At 40.8% G+C, this 18,595-nt stretch overlaps 1 protein-coding gene across 10 annotated transcripts in view; it reads right to left on the reverse strand.

Moving 5' to 3' along the window:
• SPDL1 (spindle apparatus coiled-coil protein 1) overlaps positions 1 to 18,595 on the reverse strand; it is a 466,199-nt gene that overhangs the window by 29,351 nt on the left and 418,253 nt on the right. The window lies entirely within an intron of this gene.

Here is an 18,595-nt window from a genome sequence, read left to right on the forward strand (position 1 = left end):
GAGCCGCAGAGTGAAGGCTAAAAAGCCAACAAGTGCTCAGCACCTCTGGAAAGGCCTGCACTGTTAGAAAGCCATTACAAGTGACTATGTGATAGAATTCTGTAAAAGGAGTGTACTTTAAGGAATCTAAAGTTTAAAAACATTTTGATTTCAGTGTTGTTTTATGTCTTGTTTCCATATGTGTTCCTTTGTGGTTTTGCAGCCACAGTCTACAATGTGAACATTCCAAAAAGAAAAAGTGAAATCATTGTATAAACACCAAAAATTGCTCCCTTGTTCACCAATAAGGAAAAATCATAAGATTATGCAAGTCAAGGAAATAGCAGGTGTTGCTAAAATCCGCAAATTACCAAATTTTCATGTATTGATTTTGATCATAGGACATGTGGTATGGTTATTTTTCCAAAGTGTCCCAGCAGTCATTTTTTCAGCACAAAAACACCAGGCCGCATGTTCCTCATACTACTGCAAGCAACCAGCCTGGCCTAAATGCTCTTCCATGGCCTGCAGTGTCTAGGGACTTGTCTCCCATAGTGCATATCTTGGATGTCATTGGTCGGTAACTGTAGAGGTTGCTGACAGCAGCGAATCTTGATAATTTGCTTTCCAAGTGCAGTTAGCAAAGCAGAGCATTCCTCTGACAACCATTAATAATCTTATTGATAACATGCCAAGGTGTGTCAGCACAGGTATTTCTGCGCATGGTGCTCGTACTCTACACTGAAAAAAAAAAATCAAGATTTTTTTGAACCCCTTTCTGATGTGAGACGTATCTATACGTCCCTGTGCCCTTGGTTTTAATGACCAAGTATGCATAGGTTCGTCTCATGGATCGCCAGGTGTCAGCTGATTCTGTTGCATAACATTGGTGAATCAATTTGTGGTGCTATTAGAGTCATATTTAATATTTTGTGTGACTTCCATGAGCTTGAAGGACTGCATCCATGCGGTTCAACAATGATTCATAGTATTTATTAATGAAGTCATCAGGAATAGCAAAGAATGCCGTCTTACATGCCTCCCAGAGGTCATCTAGATTCTTTGGTTTTGCCTTCCGCTTTCATCTTACCCCAAACATGCTCAATGATGTTCATGTCTGGTGACTGGGCTGGCCAGTCCTTGAGCACCTTCATCTTTTTTGCCTGGAGGAACTTTGTTGTAGAGATGGATGGATGAATGAGATGGAGCACCATCCTGCTGCAGAATTTGACCCCTTTTATGATTTGGTATGTAAGAGGTAGCTAATACTTCTTGATATTTTAAGCTCTTGATATTGCCTTCCACCTTGCAAATGTTTCGCACACCCCCACACTGAAAGTAACCTCAGACCATGATCTTTTCACCACCAAATGTAACCGTTTTCTGGGTATATTTTGGTTCCATAAGGGCTCCAGGAGGTCTTCTGCAGTATTTGCGGCGGCTGTGGTGTAATTCTACTGAAGATTCATCAGAAAAATCCACCTTCTGCCACTTTTCCAGCGTCTATCTGTTTAGCAGGCTGTGGGACTTTGCAAATGCCACACGTTTTTTTTATTTGCCTTTTGTTTAGTGCTGGCTTCTGGGCACTGATTCGACCATGGAGGCAATTTTGAGAAAGAATCCTACAAACTGTTCTAGTTGATACAGGGACTTGAGGTGACCAGGCCTGTTGGAGCTCTGCTGTAGTGGAAGAGGGGCTTGCTTTGGATTTTCTAACCAACAAACGTTACTCCTTTTTGCGGGGTCTGCCGAACCTGGGCTTGTCAAACACATCTCCAGTTTCTTCAAATCTTTTTTTTAATTCTTTGTACTTGACGCTGAGACACATTAAAGATGCAGTGGATCTGGTCTTCAGCATCTTGATAATCAAGGCTTTGGTAACAGGGTGGATTTTTGGCATGTTGTCAGAGCTCAAGTTGCAGTTCAAGTGAAGGTCTGGGGTGCTGGGTTTCTTTTTATACACACTCACTAATTAACCGATCATTTACTGAGCACTGGTGAGGATGTAAACTAGGATTGGGTGCATTATATGACCAGGCGACAAAACTTTTGTTTTGCCAAAATCTGACCATTCTGTGCTCATTAAATGATCAATATTTCAGCATTGATGCCAATTTATTTTCCTTATCTAAACCAAATTTGGGAGGGTTTCAGCTTTCAAAAGAGTAATTTATACAACCAATAGATGAATTTAACGTCAGGTTATAAGCTTTTATTTACATAACATGGATAAGCGACATAACTTCTGTCAGGGATTGTAGCAGCGATCAGACTGTAGAAAGTGAAAGTCCATAGTGGGACTAAGTAAGAAAAAAAAAACAACCACAAAATAACAAAGAAAAAATTACATTATTACATACAGGGTGGTCCAAAAGTAGGTGGACAGAAAATAACATTTATTTTGATTTATATATAAAATTATATTTACTAACACAAGCATAACATTGACAATTCAATTTTATTCTGAACAATAATACAAAAGCCCTTACATTTTATCAACGCAGGTGCTCAAACTGTTTTCCATTACAATTTGCACAGCTTTGAAGTCTGCCTCTTACGCTTCGACAAACTTTTTTGCACAAGTCTCTTTGGGTATTAATTTCTTGAAATGCATCTCTTATGTAATTGTTTAAATCACTGACACTTTTTGGTTTTCGACTATAAACTTTGTCCTTGAGTACTCCCCAAAAGAAAAAATCCACTGGGGTCAAGTCTGGTGAACGTGCCGGCCAATGAAGTGGGCCTCTTCGGCCAATCCAATTATTAGGAAATGTTTCATTAAGATACTCGCTGACTACTCTTGAATAATGTGGAGGGGCCCCATCTTGTTGGAAATAAAGGTCATTTGAATTAGGCTGTTGCTGTAACTGGGGAACAACTTGATTCATTAGAATTTCGAGATACTTATCTCCTGTGACTGTTCCATCAAAAAATATTGGTCCTAAAACACCAAAACTTGAAATACCACCCCAAACATTGACACCAGGCTCATTTAGTTGTTGCTCTAATGTTAAATGTATGTTCTCATTATAACAGTAAATACAATTATGTCTGTTAATATTGTCGGATAATTTGAAAGAAGCTTCACCACTCCACATAATGTTATCTAAAATTACTGCATTTTCTTCAATTTCGTTAAGCATAATCTCACTAAATTGCAGCCGCCTGTCTGGATCATTCTCCAATAAACCATGAATTAGACGTGGACGATAAGCTTTCCACCCAATAGATTGCAGGATTCACATGACAGAAGCTCGTGAAATTCCCAATTCCAAAGAGGCTACATACATATTTACACCATGTTTGATAAATCTCCCCCTTCATAACCTTATTACACTTTCTGTCCACCTACTTTTGGACCGCCCTGTATATATGGGTGTATTCATTCATGGGTGTATATATACTGGATGGTCCAAAAGTAGGTGGACAGAAAGTGTAATAAGGTTATGAAAGAGGAGATTTATCAAACATGGTGTAAAGTGAAACTGGCTCAGTTGCCCTTAGCAACCAATCAGATTCCACTTTTCATTCCTCACAGACTCATCCAAAATTACATAAGAGATGCATTTCAAGAAATTAATACCCAAAGAGACTTGTGCAAAAAAGTTTGTCGAAGCGTAAGAGGCGACTTCAAAGCTGTGCAAATTGTAATGGAAAACAGTTTGAGCACCTGCGTTGATAAAATTTAAGGGCTTTTGTGTTATTGTTCAGAATAAAATTTAATTGTCAATGTTATGCTTGTGTTAGTAAATATAATTTTATATATAAATCAAAATAAATGTTATTATATTCTGTCCACCTACTTTTGGACCACCCTGTATATACACCCATGAATAAATATTATGGAAAAAGAATCAAAAAGATGAATGTAAATAAAAACTGTCCTGCTGAAAACGTCATCGTCCCACAGAAAACAAGACGCCATACAGCTCCATGAGCCGAAAAATAAAAAAAAAACGTATAGATCTCAGAATAAAGCGATGCAAAAAAAATATAATTATTTTTTCTATAAGTTTGTTTCTATTGTGTAAAAACATATAAAAACTATATAAATGTACTGACCTGAATAATAAAGCTGCCTTATCAATTTTACCACGCGCGTAACATAAAATCCCCTTCCCAAAAAACAATTTCTGAATTGTTGGTTTTTGCTTATTCTGCCTCCCAAAAATCAGAATTGAAAGCGCTCAAAAAATGTCACATGCCTGAAAATGGTACCAATAAAAACGTCAACTTGTCCCGCGAAAAAAAAAAGCCCTTATATGACTGTCGGTCGAAATATGGAAAAATGATAGCTCTCAAATATGGCGATGCAATAACAAGTTTTTGCAAATAAAGCGTTTTTTTTTAGTTTGTGACAGCAGCCAAACATATAAATCTGGTATCACTATAATAGCACCGGCCCAAAGAATAAAAGTGGTCTAATCACTTATACCGCAAGAGGAACAGCGTGAAAAATAAATAAAACCAATTCTTCACCTGCTGATTCTTTCATTCTGCCTCCCAAAGATCGCAGTAAGGCTGAGCGTTTACATCGATGTTTCCGTTTAAATCTCTGAAATAGGTAATTCAGAGGGAATCCCTGGCAGAAGTTTCCCTGTAATGAAGCAGATGGAGGCACCGTGGACGCCGTCTGGTCTGTGATACCACGGTGTCTGTCTTTTTATTAGGCGTGCTGGTGGCCAGAGTTTTGTGAACCTCTGAAGAAAAGGACACCGCTAAACAGAGGCCAAACAGTCCAGAGTAACTCTGCTGCCTCATTAAAGAGAATGGATCCCTCAGTGGTTTCATCTGAATTACGTCACTCGGAGATTTAAATGGAAACCCCAATATCAGTGCTCAGCGTAGAGCATAGGATAAATGGGAACATTTTACATACCATTTTGGATCAAAATAAAAGCTTTGACTCAATCCACAAAAAAAAGCAAGTACCCACTCAGGTCCGTCATCTGTTACCAGAAATATAGGGGGCTTCCACTTTACTAGTAGCACAAATGCTCTGGAATAGCAAAATGGTTCTTGCCCCCCAAAAGAAATTCAGCAAATTCTGTGCTCCCAAATACAAATGCTCAACTCCCTTTTGAGCCCCACAGCGTGCCTAAACCGCAGTTAGCATCCACATGTTTGACATTTCTGTAGCAATGAGAGCCTGCCTAATTTACGGGTGCATGTCTCCGAAAACATGAGTTCGGCATGATGTACTGGTCACTACAACATTCTGGTCACTACAACGGCAGTTTGCAATTTTCACTCAGCAACATCCTCTGCTGCTTGTTTCTGGAAAACACCCATGTAGTTAAAATCCACACCTGTAGATACATTTCTAAAGGGGTGTAATTTCCAAAATGGGTTAATTTGAGGGGGGATTCTGCTCTTCTAGCACTTAGGGTCTCTGTATATGGAGTCTGCATACTATTCTGGGAAAATCTGTGCTCCAGGAGGCAAAGAGCATTTCATCCATCCTGAGTCTTGCCGTGTGGCTAAGCAATACTGTACAGCCATATATGGGGTATTTCTATATTCAGCAAAAATGTGACAAATTTTGGTGCCATTTTTACCCATTCCCCAGTGTGAAAATGTAAAATCTAGGGCTAAAACAAAACTTTGGTGGTAAAAATGTAATTATTCTTTCTTCAACACCCAATGGTGTAAAATTCTGTGAGGCACATGTGGTGTCAACATGCCCATTGCACCACTAGATGAATTCATTGAGAGGTGTAGTTTGTAAAATGGAGTCTCTTATGGGGAGTTCTGCTGTACCTAAGGGGCTCTGCCAATGTGTCATGGCACCGTCAAAACAGACCAGGAAACCATGAACTCCAATATGGCGCTTCTCCCCTTCTGAGCTTTGCATAACAAATTTTGGGGTTTATTTTCTACTGCTATCCTTGTGAAAATGAAAATATTCGGGGCTAAAAAAACATTTTTGTGGGAAATATATAGTTTTTCATTTTTACAGATCCATGTTGTAAAATTCTGTTAAGCACCTGTGGGTTCAAAGTGCTCACCACACATCTAGATAAGTTCCCTGAAGGGTTTAGATTCCAAAATGGTGTCGCTTGTGGGAGTTTCCACTGTTTAGGCACATCAGGGGCTCTCCAAACGCGACGTGGCATCCGCTAATTATTCAAGCAAATTTTACATTCAAAAAGTCAAAGAGAGGTCAATCCCTTCTGAGCCCTGCCGTGCACCCAAACAGTGGGTTTTCCCCCACATATGGTGTATTAGCTTACTCAGGAGAAATGGTTTGGTGCAATCTCTTCTGTTATTCTTATGAAAACGCAAAATTTGGGGTTGAAAAACAGTTTTTGGGAAAAATGTAAACATTTTTTTTTTTTTTATGGCTCAATGTTATAAATTTCTGTAAAGTACCTGGGGGTTCAAAGGTTCATCTAGATAAGTTCCCTGAAGAGTTTAGTTCCAAAAATGGAGGGTTAATAAATTTCTTGAATGTGGTTTTTAGCACATTGAGGGTTCAGTTTTTAGAATAGTGTCACTTTTGGGTATTTTCTGTCATAAAGGCCCCTCAAAGTCACTTCAAATGTGATGTGGTCCCTAAAAAATGGTTTTGTAAATTTATTAGAAAAATGAGAAATCGCTGGTCAACTTTTAACCCTTTTGACTTCCTAACAAAAAAAAAAGTTGGTTTCAAAATTGTGCTGACGTAAAGTAGACATGTGGGAAATGTTATTTATTAATGAATTTGTGTGACATCTCTCTTTGATTTAAGGGCATGACATTTTAATTTTTTTTGTCAAGTTTCCAATTTGACTCCAGTCATATCAAATAAATTTTACCACTATCATGAAGTACAATATGTCACGAAAAAACAATCTCAGAATCAATGGGATCCGTTTAAGCGTTCCAGAGTCATTACCTCAAAATGACTGGTCAGAATTGTAGAAATTGCCCTGGTCATTAATGTGCAAACAGCCTTCGGGGGGTAAAGGGGTTAAAAATGGAAGCAACATTTTTAATAATCATTTGTATAATGTTAACATGTCTATCAATCCTGTAATTTCCATAATTCCAATACTTTTCCTTCTTGGAGTTGCAATTTCAATGCTGAGGATTGTATATCTCTATTTATTCATTATGCATTGCTTATATAGCGTCATCATATTCCATAGCACTTTGCAGACATCATTTTCACTGTCACTTCGGCGCTTACAATCTAAATTCTTTATTAGTATGTCTTTGGTGTGTGGGAGGAAACCCACTCAAACATGAGGGGACATGCAAACTCTTTTCAGATGTTGTCCTTGGTGGGATTTAAACCTAGGATCCCAGCACTGCAGAACAACAGTGCTAACCACTGAGCCACCATGCTGTCCGATCGCTATACTTCGCTTGGTCTCTATTTAATCTCTTTATTTCTACATGTATCCCTCTTTTACGCTGAAAAGCAAATCAAAAAGGAGTGAACATATGCCCATGAAGTAGTTTTGATATTACAGTGAATATGTTGATTCTATTTGGCGGATTTAGCACTTTTTCAGGTAGGTTCTAGGCCAATTCTGTCTGAAAAAGATATCATGTACATATACCCTAAAAGTGAATATATTAAAAGGATTGTCCACTACAAGGACAACCCCTTCTCAATCTGAGTGTTTTCCTCCGTTAAAATAAAAAACACTTATAGTCACCTCTGGTGCCGATAGCGTTCCAGTGGTGTCGGCATTTGCGCTTTCCCGGGGCTCATGCGAGGTTGTTACGTCACGTGAGCCATGCGCCCAATCAGCGCTGGAGTCACTGTCCCCACCTTAGGACGTACAAACAATCAAGAGGAAGTGAGAGCGTTAGCTGGTATACATACACAACACAAACTACAAAAGATATTTCATATATACAGTACAGACCAAAAGTTTGGACACACCTTCTCATTTAAAGATTTTTCTGTATTTTCATGACTTTGAAAATTGTACATTCACACTGAAGGCATCAAAACTATGAATTAGCACATGTGGAATTATATACTTAACAAAAAAGTGTGAAACAACTGAAAATATGTCTTATATTCTAGGTTCTTCAAAGTAGCCACCTTTTGCTTGGATGACTACTTTGCACACTCTTGGCATTCTCTTGATGAGCTTCAAGAGGTAGTCACCGGAAATGGTTTTCACTTCACAGGTGTGCCCTGTCAGGTTTAATAAGTGGGATTTCTTGCCTTATAAATGGGGTTGGGACCATCAGTTGTGTTGTGCAGAAGTCAGGTGGATACACAGCTGACAGTCCTACTGAATAGACTGTTAGAATTTGTATTATGGCAAGAAAAAAGCAGCTAAGTAAAGAAAAACGAGTGGCCATCATTACTTTAATAAATGAAGGTCAGTCAGTCCGAAAAATTGGGAAAACTTTGAAAGTGTCCCCAAGTGCAGTTGCAAAAACCATCAAGCGCTACAAAGAAACTGGCTCACATGAGGATTGCCCCAGGAAAGGAAGACCAAGAGTCACCTCTGCTTCTGAGGTTAAGTTTATCTGAGTCACCAGCCTCAGAAATCGCAGGTTAACAGAAGCTCAGATTAGAGACCAGGTCAATGCCACACAGAGTTCTAGCAGCAGACACATCTCTACAACAACTGTTAAGAGGAGACTTTGTGCAGCAGGCCTTCATGGTAAAATAGCTGCTAGGAAACCACTGATAAGGACAGGCAACAAGCAGAAGAGACTTGTTTGGGCTAAAGAACACAAGGAATGAACATTAGACCAGTGGAAATCTGTGCTTTGGTCTGATGAGTCCAAATTTGAGATCTTTGGTTCCAACCACCGTGTCTTTGTGAGACTCAGAAAAGGTGAACGGATGGACGCTACATGCCTGGTTCCCACCGTGAAGCATGGAGGAGGAGGTGTGATGGTGTGGGGGAACTTTGCTGGTGACACTGTTGGGGATTTATTCAAAACTAAAGGCATACTGAACCAGCATGGCTACCACAGCATCTTGCAGCGGCATGCTATTCCATCCGGTTTGCGTTTAGTTGGACCATCATTTATTTTTCAACAGGGCAAAGACCCCAAACACCTCTAGGCTGTGTAAGGGCTATTTGACCAATTAGGAGAGTGATGGGGTGATACGCCAGATGACCTGGCCTCCACAGTCACCAGACCTGAACCCAATACATAGTAACATAGTTTTTAAGGTTGAAGGAAGACTAAGTCCATCTAGTTCAACCCATAGCCTAACTTGTTGATCCAGAGGAAGGCAAAAAAAACCCATGTGGCAAACACTAAGCTCCACATTGGGGAAAAAAAATTCCTTCCCGACTCCATATGACAATCAGACTAGTTCCCTGGATCAACGCCCTATCAAGGAATCTAGTATTTATAACCTGTAATATTATACTTTTCAAGAAAGGCATCTATGCCCTTCTTAAATTGTAATAGTGAATCACTCATTACAACATCATGCGGCAGAGAGTTCCATAGTCTCACTGCTCTTACAGTAAAGAATCCCCGTCTGTGATTATGATTAAACATTCTTTCCTCCAGACGTAGAAGATGCCCCCTTGTCCCCGTCTCAGGCCTCAGAGTAAAAAGATCAGTAGAAAGGTCTTTGTACTGTCCCCTCATATACTTGTACATAGTAATAAGATCACCCCTAAGCCTTCTTTTTTCCACAGTAAATAACCCCAAGTGTAATAACCTGTTTTGGTATTGCAGACCCCCCAGTCCTCTAATAACCTTGGTCACTCTTCTCTGCACCCGATCTAGTTCAGCTATGTCTTTCTTATACACCGGAGACCAGAACTGTACACAGTATTCTAAGTGTGGTCGCACTAATGACTTGTATAGAGGTAAAATTATGTTCTCTTCATGAGCATCTATGCCTCTTTTAATGCATCCCATTATTTTATTTGCCTTTGCAGCAGCTGCCTGACACTAGCCACTAAACATGAGCTTGTCGTCCACCAATACACCCAGGTCTTTTTCAGCTTCAGTTTTGCCCAGTGTTTTACAATTAAGCATATAATTATACATTTTATTTCCTCTGCCCAGGTGCATTACCTTACATTTATCCCCATTAAAGCTCATTTGCCATTTATCAGCCCAAGCTTCTAGTTTACATAGATCCTCCTGTAATATAAAATTGTCCTCCTCTGTATTGATTACCCTGCAGAGTTTAGTGTCATCTGCAAATATTGAAATATTACTCTGTATGCCCCCTACAAGGTCATTAATAAATATGTTAAAAAGAAGGGGGCCCAATACTGACCCCTGTGGTACCCCACTGTTAACTGTGACCCAGTCTGAGTGTTTTCCATTAATAACCACCCTTTGTTTCCTATCACTGAGCCAATTCTTAACCCACATACATATATTTTCCCCTATCCCCACTGTTCTCATTTTATGTATCAACCTTTTGTGTGGAACCGTATCAAAAGCTTTTGAAAAGTCCATATACACAACATCCACTGCATTTCCTTGGTCCAGTCCAGAACTTGCCTCCTCATAAAAACTGGTCAGATAAGTTTGACAGGAACGGTCCCTCGTAAACCCATGTTGATATTGGGTCATGAGGTTATTCTTCTTCAGATACTCTATTATAGCATCTCTTAGGAAACCCTCCAGAATTTTACCCGCAGTAGAGGTTAAGCTAACCGGCCTATAATTTCCAAGTTCAGTTTTTGTCCCCTTTTTGAATACTGGCACCACATTTGCTATACGCCAGTCCTGTGGTACAGACCCTGTTATTATGGAATCCTTAAAGATTAAATATAATGGTCTATCTATGACGTTACTTAATTCCTGCAGTACTCGCGGGTGTATCCCATCCGGGCCCGGGGATTTGTCAACTTTAGTGATTTTTAGACGCCGCCGTACTTCCTGCTGGGTTAAGCAAGTGACATTTACTGGAGAATTTTTGTTATCACTAATCATGTTTTCTGTCATGCGATTTTCTTGTGTAAATACGGTTGAAAAAAAATCATTTAGCATATTGGCTTTTTCCTCATCCTCATCCACCATTTCACCCAGACTATTTTTAAGGGGGCCAACACTATAATTTTTTAGTTTTTTACTATTTATGTAGTTAAAGAATATTTTGGGGTTATGTTTACTTTCTCTGGCAATGATTCTCTCTGCCTCAATCTTTGCTGCCTTGATTTGTTTTTTACATACTTTATTTAATTTTCTATATTTATTTAATGCCTCATCACTACCTACTTGCTTTAGTTCTCTAAATGCTTTCTTTTTGTCACTTATTGCGCCCCTTACAGCTCTATTTAGCCATAGTGGTTTCCTCCTATTTCTAGCATGTTTATTCCCAAGGGGTATATATTGTGCACAGGTCCTATTCAGGATGTTAATAAATGTCTCCCATTTGCTTTGTGTAGCTTTATGTCTCAGGATATCATCCCAGTTTATTGCACTAAGATCATCTCTTAATCGTTGGAAATTTGCCTTCCTGAAGTTTAGTGTCCTTGTAACCCCTCTACTACACATCTTATTAAAGGTTACATGAAAACGTATTATTTTGTGATCACTATTACCCAAGTGACCCCCAACTCGTATATTTGATATGCGGTCTGGACTATTGGTTAATATTAGGTCTAGCAGTGCCCCCCTTCTTGTTGGGTCCTGAACCAGTTGTGAAAGGTAATTGTCTCTCATAGTAGTCAAAAACCTATTTCCTTTGCTTGAACTACATGTTTCTGTCCCCCAATGTATTTCAGGGTAGTTGAAGTCTCCCATAATAATGACTTCTCCTTGAGTCGCTGCTTCATCTATTTGCTTTACGAGGATATTCTCCGCTACTTCCATTATTTTTGGAGACTTATAACAAACCCCTATCAGTAATTTATTATTTTTCCCCCTCCCCTTATCTCCACCCACAGGGACTCTACATTTTCATTAGATTCACATATATCCTCCCGCAAGACAGGTTTTAAGGATGATTTTACATATAAACACACCCCCCTCGCTTGTTTGTACGGTCATTTCTGAAAAGACTATAGCCCTGTAAATTAACTGCCCCGTCATGGCTCTCGTCCAGCCACGTCTCAGATATCCCTAACATGTCATAATTATTTTCCAACAAAATTAATTCTAATTCCTCCATTTTGTTGGTGAGGCTTCTGGCATTAGTGTACATGCATTTTATGTATCTCTCTCTACCTCTATTCCTTCTTACTTTATTGACTGTTCTAACCCCACCCCCAATTTCTTTATTTGTGCCCAGGTCTCTATCTGTACTATCTTCCCCACTTATAAAATTAATACCCTCCCCCCCAATCCCTAGTTTAAACACTCCTCCAACCTTCTAGCCATTTTCTCCCCCAGCACAGCTGCACCCTCCCCATTAAGGTGCAGCCGGTCCCTAGCGTAGAGTCTGTAGCCAACTGAGAAGTCGGCCCAGTTCTCCAGGAACCCAAATCCCTCCTTCCTACACCAGTTCTTGAGCCACTTATTTATCTCCCTAATCTCCCGTTGCCTCTCTGGTGTGGCACGTGGTACCGGTAGCATTTCAGAGAATACCACCTTGGAGGTCCTTACTTTCAGCTTGCAGCCTAATTCCCTGAAATCATCTTTAAGGACCTTCCACCTACCTCTAACTTTGTCATTTGTGCCAATGTGCACCATGACCGCTGGGTCCTCACCAGCCCCTCCCAGTAATCTGTCAACCCGATCAGCGATGTGCCGGACTCTAGCACCAGGTAGGCAGCACACTGTTCGACGATCCCTGTCTTTGTGACAGATTGCCCTATCTGTTCCCCTAATAATTGAGTCCCCCACTACCAGCACCTGCCTGGCCTGCCCTACTCTCCTATTTCCCTCTTTACTGGAGCTGACACTCCTCCGGCTTTCAGAGGACATGCCTTGCTGCAGTAGTGCTACCCCTGTACCGTCACTCCCTTCATCTGCCAACTTTGCAAACTTATTGGGGTGTGCAAGATCAGGACTAGCCTCCCTGGCACTCTTCTCTCTACCCCCCCTTCTAACTGTCACCCAATTAGCGACCTCACTGTCCTGCTGCCCCCGATTACCACCCTCCCCCATATCTACCCCAGTGAGCTGCTGCTCAGTGAGCAGCAGACTCCTTTCCATGTTGTCAATGGATCTCAGTGTTGCCAGCTGCTCATTTAGATCCAGTATCTGGGCTTCCAAACGTACAACGTGCACACATCCCGCGCAGCAGTAAGCAACCTCGACTGACTGTTCAAGGAATACATACATGTGGCAAGATGTACACTGGATAGCATTGTCAATAATGGAGCTCATTTTCTAATGGGGATTGCAATGGACAGAATGTTAAGTGAAAAGTAAAGAATTAATGAAATACAGTCAGCAATTCAGTCCTAAGTCCTCCCTTCCAAACTCTCTGAATCCAAGTCACTAAAAAACAAGTCACACACTTACGCTCCGGACACACGCAGCTCGTTCACACTCGCAAACTAAGATTTAAAGAGTTTTTTTTTTTTTTTCCAGCAATGCACCCTTCACCTCAATGCACTTCCAAAGGGATGGTTTGGGGTGAGCTGGACCGCAGAGTGAAGGCAAAAGGGCCAACAAGTGCTAAGCATCTCTGGGAACTCCTTCAAGATTGTTGGAAGACCATTTCCGGTGACTACCTCTTGAAGCTCATCAAGAGAATGCCAAGAGTGTGCAAAGCAGTCATCAAAGCAAAAGATGGCTACTTTGAAGAACCTAGAATATAAGACATATTTTCAGTTGTTTCACACTTTTTTGTTAAGTATATAATTCCACATGTGTTAATTCATAGTTTTGATGCCTTCAGTGTGGATGTACAATTTTCAAAGTCATGAAAATACAGAAAAATCTTTAAATGAGAAGGTGTGTCCAAACTTTTGGTCTGTACTGTATAATAGGAAAACTGTGTGTCTTTTGCCTCGTAATATTGGTTGTCTACGCATGCAGTGCGTTCAAGAGCAGCACAATTGAAATATGCCAGAAATGTGCCAGAAGGTAAAAGTTACTTATTATTAGTTAGTTATTACTAATTGCACCTCCCTCTTCCATTTTCCCACAACCACCCTATTACCATGCTTGCATGAACTTTTAGTTATTGCACTACTAATCCTTACTCTTCTGCACCATGCCCAAACGCCATAACCCACCAAACATTTATCTCTCCTTCCCTCCAACCCCCCAACCTGCTGATCTGCTCCTAAACCTCAAATCCCACCTTTTAAAACGCAAAACAAGCCATGCACTTGACTCTTCCAATGTATACATCTCACAATCCTGATCCTCCGCAGATAACACCCTTTATTATTTCTCCTATCACTGAACCACTCTGGAATACCCGCTCCATCTGTCATGTCATGTCATTGACTAAATCTTTTCTTCTCACATTCTATCTTCCTGGACCTCACAGAAACAGGATTGACTCCTTTTTTGCGGCAATATGTTTTGGTGGGATTCACCCACACTCCTCGCCCTGGCAAAAAACGTGGTGGTCGAGTTGGCCTTTCCTTTTTAACAAATGCACATTCAACCAAATTACACCTTGACCTTACCTTCTTTAGAAGTGCTCTCTGTCCTTATCTAACTTTCACTTCTACCTCCAAGCGGAAATCATATGCCAAACTCTGACACTTCATTTATCGATCACTTCACTTAGCTTCTACGCTTTCTTTCTGATGACATTCCCACCATCATCATGATCGATTTCAACATCTCCATATGAAAATTGGCTCTTCAGAGAAAAAGAGGACTTAAACTCGATAGCGCCACCTATTGGAAGCACCAATCCTACAAGTCACAGTGTTTTGGTGTTTGCTGCTTCCAATATGTGGCGCTATCGAGTCTGCAAATTAAATTTCCAATTTGCTTCTTAAATTTCCCAGAGGAGCATTGCACGGCGAATAAGTCTCCTTACCTTGGCATGCCAGAGCCGGTGCGTCACTCTCCACAAGGAGAAATGTTACCCCTTAGACCTCAGTCCAGAGCCTCTCACCTAGCCAAATCAGTTCTCATACTTTGCACTGAAAAGGGCCAACAGCCCGAAACACTGTCTGCAAATTGAGATTCTGATTTGGCTATTATCCTAAGTCCTATTGCACAACTCGCTAAAGGGTTGATTGTGACTTGTAGGATTGCTGCTTCCAATAGGTGGTGCTATTGAGTTTAAGTCCTCTTTATCTCTGAAGAAGCAATTTGCATAGTCAATTTCCCAGAGGAGCATTGCACGGCAAATAAGCCTCCTTACCTTGGCATGCCAGAGCCGATGTGTCACTCTCCACAAAGAGAAATGTTACCCCTTAGACAACATCCCCATAGACACCCACCAATCAACAGTCTCCAAACTACTATCACTCACTTCACCCATTGGTCTCACACAATTGTCCTCCATATCCACCCATACAGATGTACATACCTTAGAACTTATCTTTACCCTCCTGTTCCCTATCAAACTTCACAAATTCATGTCTCCCTCCATCTGACCACAATCTATTCACATTCTCATCCCTGTCTTGTTCACCTGCCCCTTATTCCAGAAGTTAGCAGAAACCTCTCACATCTAGACACTCACACTCTCTGGCACCCTTATACCGCTATCCACCATATCTTCACTCCACAACACAGCCACTGTTTTCTACAATGCCACACTCACATCATCTATTGACTTGGTCGCCCCTTTTCTGCATAGCAGTAGGTGACGAATCAATAAAGACGACTGGCACACCAACCTCACAAATAAGCTGTGCCAAGAATACATAGCTTTGAAGACTTTACCACTATCAAGTCGGCCCTCACCTCTGCTAAAAACAAAAACTTCACAACAGTCATATCCACTATCTTATAACCTGTTATTTAACACCTTTAACTCTCTCCTCAATCCACCATTGCCCTCACAGACCTCCTTCATTTCTGCAGAAGACTTCGCCACACATTTCAAAAAGAAGATTGCTCAAGTCAGATGAATATTGTTCAACTACCACAAACCCTTCATATAACAGACCAGTCCCCTTCTCCCATAACCTGCCTTCCCACCTTCACTGAAGAAAACTTACTCATCTTTGAATCAAATAATACCTCACCACTTGTGCATTTGACCATAGCCCATCCTATTTCCTCTCACACCTCAGCACCCAGCTCTTCCTTGCTTTAACCCATCTCTTGAGCAAATTAACATCCGGTGTTTTACCTTTCACTTTCAAACATGGATCCATCACATCCATCCGGAAAAAGCCATACCTTGACTTAACTCTATGTCTAGTTATCGCCCCATATCGCGACCCCTGTTAGCTTCAAACTCCTTAACCCCTTCGCAACCTTGGGTTTTGTCGTTTTTGCTTTTTCGTTTTTTGCTCCCCTTGTTCCCAGAGCCATAGCGTTTTTAGTTTTTGGACAATATGACCGTGTGAGGGCTTATTTTTTGCGGGACAAGTTGTACTTTTCAACGCCATTACTAGTTTTACCATATCGTGTACGGGAAAACGGGAAAAAAATTCCAAGTGCGATAAAATTGCAAAAAAAGTGCAATACCACAGTTTTTTTTTTTTTTTTTTTTTACCACGTTCACTGAATGCTAAAACTGACCTGCCATTCTTATTCTCCAGGTCATTACGAGTTCGTAGACACCAAACATGTATAGGTTATTTATATTTAAGTGGTGAAAAAAATTCCAAAATTTGGTAAAAAAAAAACTTTAAAAAAATAGCGCCATTTTCCGAGACCTGTAGCGTCTCCATTTTTCGTGATCCGGGACTGGGTGAGGGCTTATTTTTTGCGCGCCGGGCTGACGTTTTTATTCATAACATTTTGGGGTAGATCCGATGTTTTGATCGCCCGTTATTGCATTTTATTGCAATTTTGCGGCGACCAAAAAACGTAATTCTGGCGTTTATAATTTTTTTCTCGTTACGCCGTTTACCGATTGGATTAATTTTTTTTTTTATTGGTAGATCGGGCGATTCTGAACGCGGCGATACCAAATATGTGTATGTGGGTTTTTTTTTTTATATATTTTATTTTGAATGGGGCGAAAGGGGGGTGATTTAAACTTATAAATTTTTTTTATTTTTGTTATATTTTTAAAAACATTTTTTTTTCACTTACTGCATGCTTCAATAGTCTCCATAGGAGACTAGAAGCAGCAGTTGTCTGATCGTCTCTGCTACATACAGGGGACGAGCAGATCCCCTGCATGCAGCAGAAATGGTCCTGTGCTATGAGCGCCGACCACTAGGTGGCGCTCATAGCGACCAGATCATGACAACCACAGGCGTCTGCTGCAGACCATGGGTTGTCATGCCCACCCATCGGTGACCCGCGATCACGTGATGGGCTCGCCGGTGGGCGGGGCTTATGACGCGCTACCCGGAAGCGCGTGTTAAATGCCGCTGTCGGAGATTGACAGCGGCATTTAACAGGTTAACAGCCGTGGGTGGATCGCGATTCCACCCGCGGCTGTTGCGGGCACATGTCACCTGTAAGAATCAGCTGACATGTGCTCGGTTCAGTGAGGGCTCGGCGCCGGAGCCCTCACTGAACCGGGGGTACGCAAATGTGCGTACTAATACGGCAAGAGCTTTAAAGGGGTTAAACAGCTTGTCAAAATTTAACTTTCCTCCCTTCTCTCATCCAACTTACTATTAAACAACCTAGAACCTAGCACACATACACACCACTCCACTGAAACTGCCCTAACCAAAATTACTAATTACTTACTAACCACCAAAGCTACCAGACAATATTTTATATTCCTCCTCCTCTCTTCCTACTAGACCTGTCCTTTCTTCTCGACACAGTCAACCACTGCCTCCTACAACAGATAATATTCTCTTAGCATCACAGTCCTGGCCCTTTCCTGGATCTCCTCATACCTCATTAAAAGCACATTTAGCATCTCCCATTCCCATGCTATTTCCTCACCCTTCAGTCTCTGTTGGTGTCTTTCGAGGCTCTAGCCTGGGACACCCACTCTTCACCATCCATACCTTTGGCCTGGCCTGGGACACCTACTCTTCACCATCTATACCTTTGGCCTGGCACAACTCAAAAGTCCCATAACTTCCCGTACCACCTATATGCTGATGACACTCAAATTTACCTTTCTGGCTAAAATGTCACCTCTCAGCTTGTCAAAATCAAAGATCATTTATCAGCCATATTCTCCTTCTCATCATGCTTTCTAAAATTCAATGAGGACAAAACCAAACGCAATGCTTCCTCCATCTTACACAACCTCCCCTACCAGATCTAACCATTAACCATCACAAATAAACATTATGCTTTATGCTGAGTCCATTTCCTCAGTGCAGCCCTTGACTCTGCCTTGTCGTTTAACTCCTTCACCACCAAAAACGCCGTTTTCACATTCATGACCAGGCCAAATACAATTCTAACCAGCATCACTTTATGTGGTAATAACTCTGGAACACTTCAATGGATCCCACTGATTCAGAGACTGTTTTTTCGTGACATATTGTACTTCATGATAGGGGTTAAATTTGTTCAATATAACTTGGATTTATTTGTGAAAAAAACTTGGTGAAAATTTGGAAAATATTGCAGTTTTCAAATTTAATTTTTATGCCCTTAAACCAGAGAGTTGTGTGACACAAAATAATTAATAACATTTCCCACAAGTCTACTTTTACATCAGCACAAATTTTTGAAACATACAGTTTTTTTGGTAGGAAGATAAAAGGGT

The sequence above is a fragment of the Phyllobates terribilis genome, unplaced genomic scaffold (genome assembly GCF_046119375.1).
Source record: "Phyllobates terribilis strain yellow unplaced genomic scaffold, ASM4611937v1 Scaffold_11__3_contigs__length_659146591, whole genome shotgun sequence".
In the NCBI taxonomy this organism is placed as follows: Eukaryota; Metazoa; Chordata; class Amphibia; order Anura; family Dendrobatidae; genus Phyllobates; species Phyllobates terribilis.